This window comes from Salvia hispanica, chromosome 4, assembly GCF_023119035.1.
Source record: "Salvia hispanica cultivar TCC Black 2014 chromosome 4, UniMelb_Shisp_WGS_1.0, whole genome shotgun sequence".
NCBI lineage: Eukaryota > Viridiplantae > Streptophyta > Magnoliopsida > Lamiales > Lamiaceae > Salvia > Salvia hispanica.
In genome coordinates, this window is record NC_062968.1 from 26,907,728 (window position 1) to 26,917,934 (window position 10,207).

General features: G+C 35.4%; 1 long non-coding RNA gene across 1 annotated transcript; it reads right to left on the reverse strand.

The window, feature by feature from the left end:
• Positions 1-8,537: 8,537 nt before the first annotated feature.
• LOC125185376 lies at positions 8,538-10,001 on the reverse strand. Its single transcript, XR_007170119.1, has 3 exons — positions 9,919-10,001; positions 9,328-9,390; positions 8,538-8,699 (listed from the first exon to the last, which is right to left on the reverse strand). It is a non-coding gene; the product is annotated as an uncharacterized LOC125185376 (long non-coding RNA).
• Between the last annotated feature and the right edge of the window lie 206 nt (positions 10,002-10,207).

The following is a 10,207-nucleotide window of genomic DNA, read 5'->3' on the forward strand; positions in this document are numbered from 1 at the left end:
CACTTGCATCCTAAGGCCTTGCAGCCTTCCGGCAAGTCTACTAACACCCATGTGTTATTTAGCATAATGGATTCCATTTCACTGTTGATAGCTTCTAGCCACCACACTGCGTCTGGGCCAGACAATGCTTCTGATAGTGACTTTGGTTCACCATCCAACATAAAAGTTATGAAGTCTGGACCAAAAGTCTTAGCAACTCTAACTCTTTTACCACGTCTTGGTTCTACATCCTCGGGACTTGTCCTCGTCACTTTTGGAGAATTAGAACTAGTGGTTTCATCCATCATTCTTTCACTAGAATGATCATCTTGCTTCTTGCAAGGAAACACATTCTCAAAGAATACAACATTCCTTGACTCAATTACTGTTCCTTCAGCTACATCAGGTATAGCTGACTTATGAACTAAGAAGCGACATGCGCTACTGTTCAATGCATATCCAATAAAGATACAATCGACTGTTTTAGGGCCAATTGCAACTTGTTTTGGAGGCGGCACTTGTACCTTTGCTAAACACCCCCACACTTTGAGGTATGTATATGAAGGTTTCTTTCCCTTCCACAATTCATAAGGAGTCACATCCCTATTTTTGAGTGGAATCTTATTTAAGATGTAATTTGCGGTTAGCAAAGCTTCCCCCCACATGTTCTGGGGTAATCCTGAATTAATCAACAGAGCATTCATCATCTCTTTCAGTGTTCGATTTTTGCGTTCAGCAACACCATTCGACTGAGGAGAATATGGAGCCGTGGTTTGGTGAATTATACCACTTGCATGACATAATTCTGCAAACGGCGCCACATATTCACCACCTCTATCACTCCGAACACACTTAATTCGACAATTAAGTTGATTTTCGGCTTCATTTTTGAAGTCTTTAAACGCTTCAATTGCCTCATCTTTACTTCTTAATAAGTAAATGTAACAATACCTCGTGCAATCATCAATGAATGTGATGAAATACTTTTTACCACCTCTAGTTTGCACAAATTTTAAATCACATATATCTGTATGGATCAATTCTAGAGGTTTTGTGCTCCGTTCTACCGAGCGGAACGGCAGCTTGGTCATTTTTGCTTCAACACAGACTTCACATTTCTTTTGTGAATTAAACTCATCAACTTTTAGTAAATTAAGATTTACTAATCTTTTTATAGCATTTAGATTTACATGTCCCAATCTTTTATGCCATAAATCAGAGCACTCAAGCAAATAAGAAGATGTGCCATCTTCCTTATTGCTTATTGCTTTTCCACGGTGAATGACCATAACATTCAGCTCAAAAAGCCCATTCACTAGGTGACCTTCACCTATGAACTTTCCATACTTGGTTAATATAACCTTTTCACACTCAAATTCTAGTGAAAATCCATGATTTACTAGAAGTGAGCCTGACACCAAATTATTTCGGATGTCTGGGACATGCAGCACATCCTTAAGGGTAAGAACCTTTCCAGATCCTAATTTTAGGAACACGTTACCCACACCAACCACCTCAGAAGAGGCTTGGTTTCCCATGCGTACTTTTCTACCTCCAACAGATTTGTAAGTAGAAAAAACGCTTCTCTCGGAGCACACATGACATGTGGCACCCGTATCAACAAACCATTCATTTGGATTATTACCATGGTTCACGTCGGAGACCATTGCGACCACCTCGTGATCTTTGTTGTTTATAACAACACGTTCAAATAATTTGCACAATATTGTCTCCATCAATAAGTACACAATTATCTTGAACCATATGTGCATTGGTATATTCAACACCACATGCATTATTACTACCAAGTCAAAACTGGTCTTGCTTGTCAAATGACAAACGATAAACACAATTCTCAAGAGAATGGATCTCAAGAAATTAACCACTTCATTGCGCATCGACATTGCGTCTGTTTGTTGCTTCATTCCAGCTTTGAATTTTATGTTTCCTCCAGCTTCGGTCGACATGATGATGGCAAGAGTACACTATCTCGTCTTGCGATTGTTGGAAATAGTGTAGCCTTTACACGGGCAACTCTTGCTATTACAAAAGAACCAAAAAACTAGAAGGTAAATAAAACAAAAGAAATACAATAAGAGAACAAGACGCAAACTATTGTCTTCTTCAAGTCGAGTCGAGGTAACCCTCTCTCCGCAAGACGAGATACGCCCCGGCTAGTGCTCACGGATTGGCGCAACGTCCCCAAAGATGAAACGACTTTCCTCCTACCGAGTTGAAGCACCTCAAACTCGTAGACTCCTGAGAATTTAAGAGAACGAGGTGAACTTTCTTTTTGAATAAGGACTATGTCCTAAGTATATTTACTTTTCAAATGATGTGAAATATGATTGTCATGCCATGTTTTTGTGTTGCTATTGGACCTATCTGAAGTGGCTTTTGTCATGTATGGTTAATCGAATTCGGGTCTGACTAGGGAGTGAGTCCCTACTCAGGCTAGTATACACCACGTAGATCGTGCGCTATCTCTCTGAGTTGGCCGGTCTAGTGACTCACATTCCTTGTCATGTATGTTCAGATATGGTATGGTGATGTTGGTGATGTTGAGGTTGATGATGATGGTGATGTTGGTGATGTTGAGGTTGATGATGATGGCGATGTTGGTGAGATGTTTTAGTGACTTGGGCCCTTTTAGAGTTAAAATCTCGAGGTCACTCGTTAATGACATGATAAATATTTTTATTGAAAATATTTTCGGCATGAGTCCACTGAGTGTATCAAGTACTCAGCTCTGCATGTGTTTTCCTTATGTGCAAGTTGAGCCACGAGCGTGGTGGGTGTTGAGCATGAAAATGAAGAAGATAGTAAATAAAATTTTCTGAATATATTATGTCTTCATATATAATAGTATTCTACTCTCGAATGCTTCCGCTGAATGTTGTTTCATTTATCTTTGGATATTGTTGAATATTGTTTCTTTTAGTTGTTGAACTATTGAGATTGGACACTCAGATTTAAATTGATGATTTTCCAAGGTTGACATATGTTTCGAGCCGTTGATTGTTTCCCCTATTTCTTCCCTGCTTCTTTAATCCCCCAATAGTCGCGATTCAACCGTGCTTTCTATTATTTAAAAATGCGGGCGTGACAAATAATATTTTAATAACTACGTATTTAAGTACTCCCTCTGTTCCCTCCGTCGCACAAAAGATGTCACACTTTCCTTTTTAGTTTGTCCCACAAAAGATGTCACATTTCCTTTTTTGGAAAAAGTTCTCTCTCACATTAATATAAATATTACTATTTTCTCTTTCCACCTAATACACAAAACAAAACCTCCTAAAATCCCATGCCATCCCACAAGTGTGACATCTTTTATGGGACGGAGGGAGTAGTATATTACAGACATTCGAAAATAGGATATACTAACTCTTTCAGTTTGTCCATCAAAACTAGCCATTTTTTAACTTAATACTATTAATAGCAAGTCTAACATTATCTATTAATATTAACATAACATTTTTTATACTTTATCAAATTTATAATAAAATTGACGCCACACCAAAATTTATCTATATAAGTGCAAAAAGCCCCTTCTCTCTGTATGCACATAGCAAATCTCGGAGGTTGGGCATTGCTCCTCCATTAATTATATGTAGTGTTGCTAGGACCAGCTTGATTCCAATATTCTTGCTGGGGTCTTCAATTCTGCTGATTGTATTGAGGCCCTTGATTGTAGCCTTGGCGATTATCTCCAATATAATTCGCATCTTCCACACGAGCTCCTTGCAAACTTGGACATTGATGTGTATAATGCCCTCCTTGGCATACTCCACACTTCATCACAGCGCAGCTTGGGATTGAGGAGTCAATTGCAAGGACTTGACGACTTTTGTCATTGAAGACATTTGAGTACGAAAATCAGCTTGAGTCTCTATTGCTGTCACTCTTTCAGCTTCCTTGGTAGCACCAAATGTATCTCCCGCGGCTACATATCTTGGATTATGCCAGTTCCTCTTATTGTTCACTAATCTTTGAAATAGCGTTCTCACTTCATCATGAGTCAAATCGTCCAAGTTCCCATTTGACCCTGCAGTCACTAACCATGTGCCTTCATGATTAAGTCCCTTGTAGAACTTCAAAAGATCATGCCCCAAAGCTAGACCATGACTTGGGCAAGTATGTAAGTCTCTTCCAAGCTTCGGCAAATGACTCATCAAATTTATGCCGGAATGAAGTAATTTCCTCTCTCAACTTTTCAATCTTCATTGGGGAATTGTACTCCAAGAGAAACTTCGACTTCAACTCTTCAAATGTTGCAATGTTGTAGCCCGGTAATGAATCATACCTTTCCCTTGCTTTCTCTCAATGAAAAAGGGAATAAAGTCCTCTTGATCCGATGGTGCTCCACATTTGGAGGTCTGTGAGAATTTGTCAACTCATAGAAGACATTCAAATGACTCATTGGATCTTCATCATCACGACCGTGAAAGACATTTCCTCCATTCACCAAACTAATATTGTGTGGTGGAATGTTGGCATTGTCATTTGCATAGGCAAACTCCCCCCAGGTGTTCAACTCCCGATCTAAGGATATCTCCGAACCTTCCCACAGGTGGTGGGGCATCATTGTACTCATTCTCGACCATTGATTCTGCTTCTAGTTTTGTCTCACTCAAACTTTCTGAACTTGAAATAAAAATGAGATTCTATTTGACTGGACTTTAATAACCCGGATAATTCTCTACTTCTAGACCTCTCGGTACTCTTCTATGACATGTGAGCTGATTAAACGGCAGTGTACCCCTTGATCTAGTGTGCATTCACTAATAATACTAGTAGTACTCAACAATAATAACAATTATTAATATTTTTATAATTATATTTAATAATATACTCCATAATTACATTAAAATTATCTTAATAAGATTAATTAATAATAATTTATATTTAAATTTTTAATAAAAACACTACTCTACCGTTCTAAATTTATAGTTATTCCACAATTTAAAAATTACACATATAGAATATGTTAAGAATATTAGTAGTGTTAAGTATATTATGTATTCTATCCCACATCGGAGATGTGGCATAGACTAGCTTAGTCTCTTGTACTATATATATGTGGCCTATGTTGACTAATGAAATACACCTACACCTACGACTATTCTCTACTATGTCTGTATACTTCTCTCCATATATCTATAATTTACTGTTCTACATGGTATCAGAGCGGGTTCGAATCCGTCTCTAGAAAATTAGGGTTTAAAGAAATTAGGGTTCTTGCTGCTGCCCGCTCTACTATCCCCACTCTGCTCTTCCGTCACTCTACCCGAATTATTTTTTGTTCTGCTCTACTGCGCTACTCTGCCCAAACTGGGGTTTACGGTGTTGCTGCTCTACTCTGCCCAAATTTGGGTTTCTACTATTACTCTGCCTTATTGCACAGCTTCTCTTGCTGCTCTACTCTGCCCAATTTGGGTTTCTACTACTACTACTCTGCCTTATTGTACAGCTGCTCTTCTCTGCCAAAATTAGGGTTTCCGCTACTGATGGTTTACTTTGTCCAACCGACGCTCTGCCCAAATTAGGGTTACGACAACTCTGACTTATTAGTTTAGAGTTTGCTCCATGATATTTTATCATGTCTACTACTACTACTACTCTGCCTTATTGCACAGCTGCTCTTCTCTGCCAAAATTAGGGTTTCCGCTACTGATGGTTTACTTTGTCCAACCGACGCTCTGCCCAAATTAGGGTTATGGAAACTCTGGCTGATTAGTTTAGAGTTTGCTCCATGATATTTTATCATGTCTACTACTACTGCCCTGCAGCTGCTACTCTGCTACAGCTGTAACTACTACCCTGCATCTGCCACTTCTGCTACAGTTGCTATTGCTGCCCTACAGTTGCATCTGCTACTGCTCTATAGTTGTGACTTCTGCTATAGTTTCAACTACTACTGCTATTGCTACCGGTGTCTACATTACATTGTTGAGGGAAAACATTTATGAGAACTTTGTACCAAGCTCGACATGATTGGTATAGATGTTCCAGCTTGAGGGGGAGTGTTAAGAATATTAGTAGTGTAGTCTCTGATGTGTTAAGAGACTAAGCTAGGCTATATCACATCTCCGATGTGGGACAGAATACATAATATACTTAACACTACTAATATTCTTAACAGAATAAAAACATAAAACAAAGATTGCATTAAGCCAGTAATAGGGTTATCGACTACCGACGGTACGAAGCTATAAGCCCTCATTTGAGAATGACATATTCAATTTTATTTTATTACAGTTATTATTTGATGTGTAGTAAATATTACAAATATCTTATATATAAAATATTTTTTTTATTTTTTATATAAAATTTTGAGAATGACGAAATATTCAAAAAAATTTAGTTGTTATTTGTGTGTAGTAAATATTATAAATATCGTATATATAAAATTATAGTAATATAATTTTTCTTTTTATACTCTAATACCAGCTAATTTATATTTCTGGATCTGTCACCAATTGTACGAATATGATTCATAATTTTAATAATTACATTAATATTTACTTAATAATTAACTAATTGATGACATACTAATAACAATAATGCATAATGTATTAGTAAATATGATTACTACTATAATTAAAGTAATTTATTATTATTATTATTATTATTATTATTATTATTATTATTATTATTATTATTATTAGTATTATTATTATTATGCCACTATATATATATGTGAGCACACACAACTTTTTTTTTATTACGCTTGATCTTATTATTTATTCGATGATAGCATCTCTTCGAAGTGAGCCATACATTTTTCATTCATATGAAGTTTCTGGCTATGTTAGAAATTTGAGTCTTCAGTCTCTAAATGAGGTGATTGTACTTTCAAATCTATGATGAAAATAAAATTCAATTTTAGCTGTCATGTTATAAAAAATACATTCACAATTATGATGCTTTTTGAGAGAGTCAAAATTCTCAAACTGGGCTAGTTTTTTTTAAAAAAAATTCTAAAATAGTTCTATGCATTTTTTGAATGTGCAACTGATTTTTTGAAATGTGGAGTATATAATTAGCAGAGCATGCGTAACTCTCTTGTGGAAACATAACTGTTGATATGTGCCCTTGCAGTCTATATTTTGTCGACTCAAGGAAAAATAAATGCATTCAACTTCAAATCGAAAAAATTGATTTCAGTTTAGTATTTGGATTCTTCAATTTATTTTATTGAGGTAAGTTACTTTAATATGAGGTTGAATGCATCAATTTCCTTGTGTGCTACGGTGGTTGAATTTTTTTTAATAATTGTGTTGTGACATTGGTAAATAGTTAATGCAAATGAGCATAAAACTGACACGGTTCTTTTATTTCTAATCTTCATATCATCATAATCTTCATTCATATATGCGATGTTCGTCAATGAATTGAGCTGGTTCTCGGTCGACATCTGCTTAATTTCTTCTAAGCTGATCGGAGTAATCGGTGCGCTTTGGATTTGCTGTTGATATGGCGTGGCAGTCTAGCCTCGGATTCGATTGTTTGCGCGAAGAGAGCTACGATGTTCTCCTTGGCCATGGATGATAATAAGGTAATGATTCAGATATGTGCATACCTTTCAGATCTGTCAAATGTTGTGTCCTTGTTTTTGAAAAAATATGTTAAAAATGAATTATAAGAATTGGAACTTTCCTAAAAGTGTGAAAAAGCAATGATTTTACAGTAAATAGATCGCATGAGTTTGGTTTGTGCGTGGATTTTGATAGACGTGTCAGAAGTTTATTTTGGAGTTCTAAAAAAATTTTAGTTAAAAATATTGAAGTAAAGAATTTACAGTGTCATACCCCATTTCTACACTCTACGAATGAGTCTGTGACCCAAATACAACTGGTAACTGGCTATAGAGAGCTGAGATCCGACTACGAAATTGAAGAAACTTTGCGCAGACAACCAGTTACCAGTTGTATTTGGGTCACAGACTCATTCGTAGAGTGTAGAAATGGGGTATGACACTATAAATTCTTTACTTCAATATTTATTTTATAGTATTCCCTCCGTCCCATTGAAGATGGCCCACTTTCCTTTTTAGTTTGTCCCAACTAAGATGACCCATTACTTAAATGGAAACACCTTTATCTCTAATTTATTCTCCCTCTCTTACTTTACTCTCTCCTCTCAACACACAAAATAAATTTGCATAAAATCCCGTGCCGCCCAAGAAAGGGGTCATCTTGCTTGGGACGGAGGGAGTATTTGATTACTAATTCTAAAATTTTAAACTGATAGGATGTTTTGAAAGATACAAGTAGTTCGCCCTACAAAGCCACTCATGCCATAACCATTGTTGGTTATGGTGAAGATGGTTTTGACAAATATTACATTTGACAAAACTCCTATGGTGTCGATTGGGGCTACAACGGGTACTTCAAGATATTGAGTGTCACAGCTCAACCCTTATGACTTATACACTTACTATAAATAAATTCAAAATTTAAAATAAACAATCCACATGTCAAGCAAATAAAACACACATTATATAATTTCGAATACCAACATTTATCAAGTACATATTTCAAAACATTCTAAACCGTAGTGGGACCCTCTCACCACTCTATATACTACACATTTATCTACATGCAAAAATGATGAGGAGGAGGAGAAGGTTGTCAAAACGCGTCAGCCGCCGAACCTGATAACACGTGCAGTTCCTACGACCCACGTCAACCAAAAACTTCACTGATATCTTATTCCTGAAAAATATTAGTGGTTTATATGAGCCACAACTCAGTGTATATAAATCTTCCCTTTAATTCCATATCCCAAAATATCACTCATATTCTCTACCAATATATATATAGCAATAACCAATGAATAATAAAACAAATTCATATGCATATGCAGATGCCACTTTGTTCAGCTTATTATTCTGTGACAAATCAAGCCTGGTATCTGCCCGGGATTCCATTGTATATGACCCGAAGGTCCCATTGCCTTTGTACATATATATATGACCCGAAGGTCCATTGCTATTGTATAGTATGACCCGGAGGTCCCATTGCCATTGTATACATATATATGACCCGAAGGTCCATTGCCATTGTATATATATATGACCCGTAGGTCCATTGCCATTGATATCAGACTCAGAGAATGACTGTCACAGATCCTTTTTAATCCAATGATTCAAATAATTCCAAATCCATGTGGAAAACATATCAATTGCATCAATTACATATTTCTATCATATTCTACCATTGATATCAAATAACACATAATCATATCAGGGTCACATCATATAGTCCAATTATTCACTTCATATAAATACCTAGCAAAGAAACATATAAGACATGTAAAATTAAAAGTGTGATTTATACACACCTGATTAAGATAGATAATCTGGTAGAGTACTTGTTCCCGTTTCTCGATCTATAGCCCTTGGTCCTATATAATACATGCACAATTAAATTATTACAACTTTTTGTATGTTATCTACTTTAATTAAAATTGGAAATGGTCTCCTATATTTATACACATACCTGTAGTTAAATATTACAGTACGGATCTTAAGAGATAATCTAATTATATATATTCTATGACATACGTGTCTATATATATATATATATATAATTAGTTAACTTACTATCTCAAATCTATGCATATGTACATATATATATCTGCATGCCTGCTGCAAAAACCTATACTAACATATACATCTATTTATGAAAAAAAAAGAATATTTGATATCTCATGAACTTATAAAAATTATTACATGCTACAAATTCTTATTGCTTCTATGCATACATGTTATAAGAACTTATGCAGATAAATTCCGATAAATATATTATCTTAAAAAAAACAAATTAATTAGGTGTATATATTTGGAAAACAAGTAATTTCCAAAGTACTCGTATTACTTCCAAATAAAAAAGCATGTGTATGAGGCTAAATAAAAATTTGAATAAGTATTACCTTCAAGAAAGATGATATCCGACTATTTTTATTTATTTTCTTTTTTGAAGAAGTTCACCCTTTGTTTTATTTTTGTTCTTATGTCCAACACTATAGTATTTAAACCTTATCTTAAAATACACTAAGCATCAAATGAAGCAAGTATGAGACACGTTTCAGCTACACGTGTCACTAGTAAGGATTTTCTTTTATTTATGCATTATCTTTATTTGTACTCTTGCCATAGTATATAATTAGTTCCACACACAACATATATTTACCTAGTGTGTATATATATATATATAGGCTC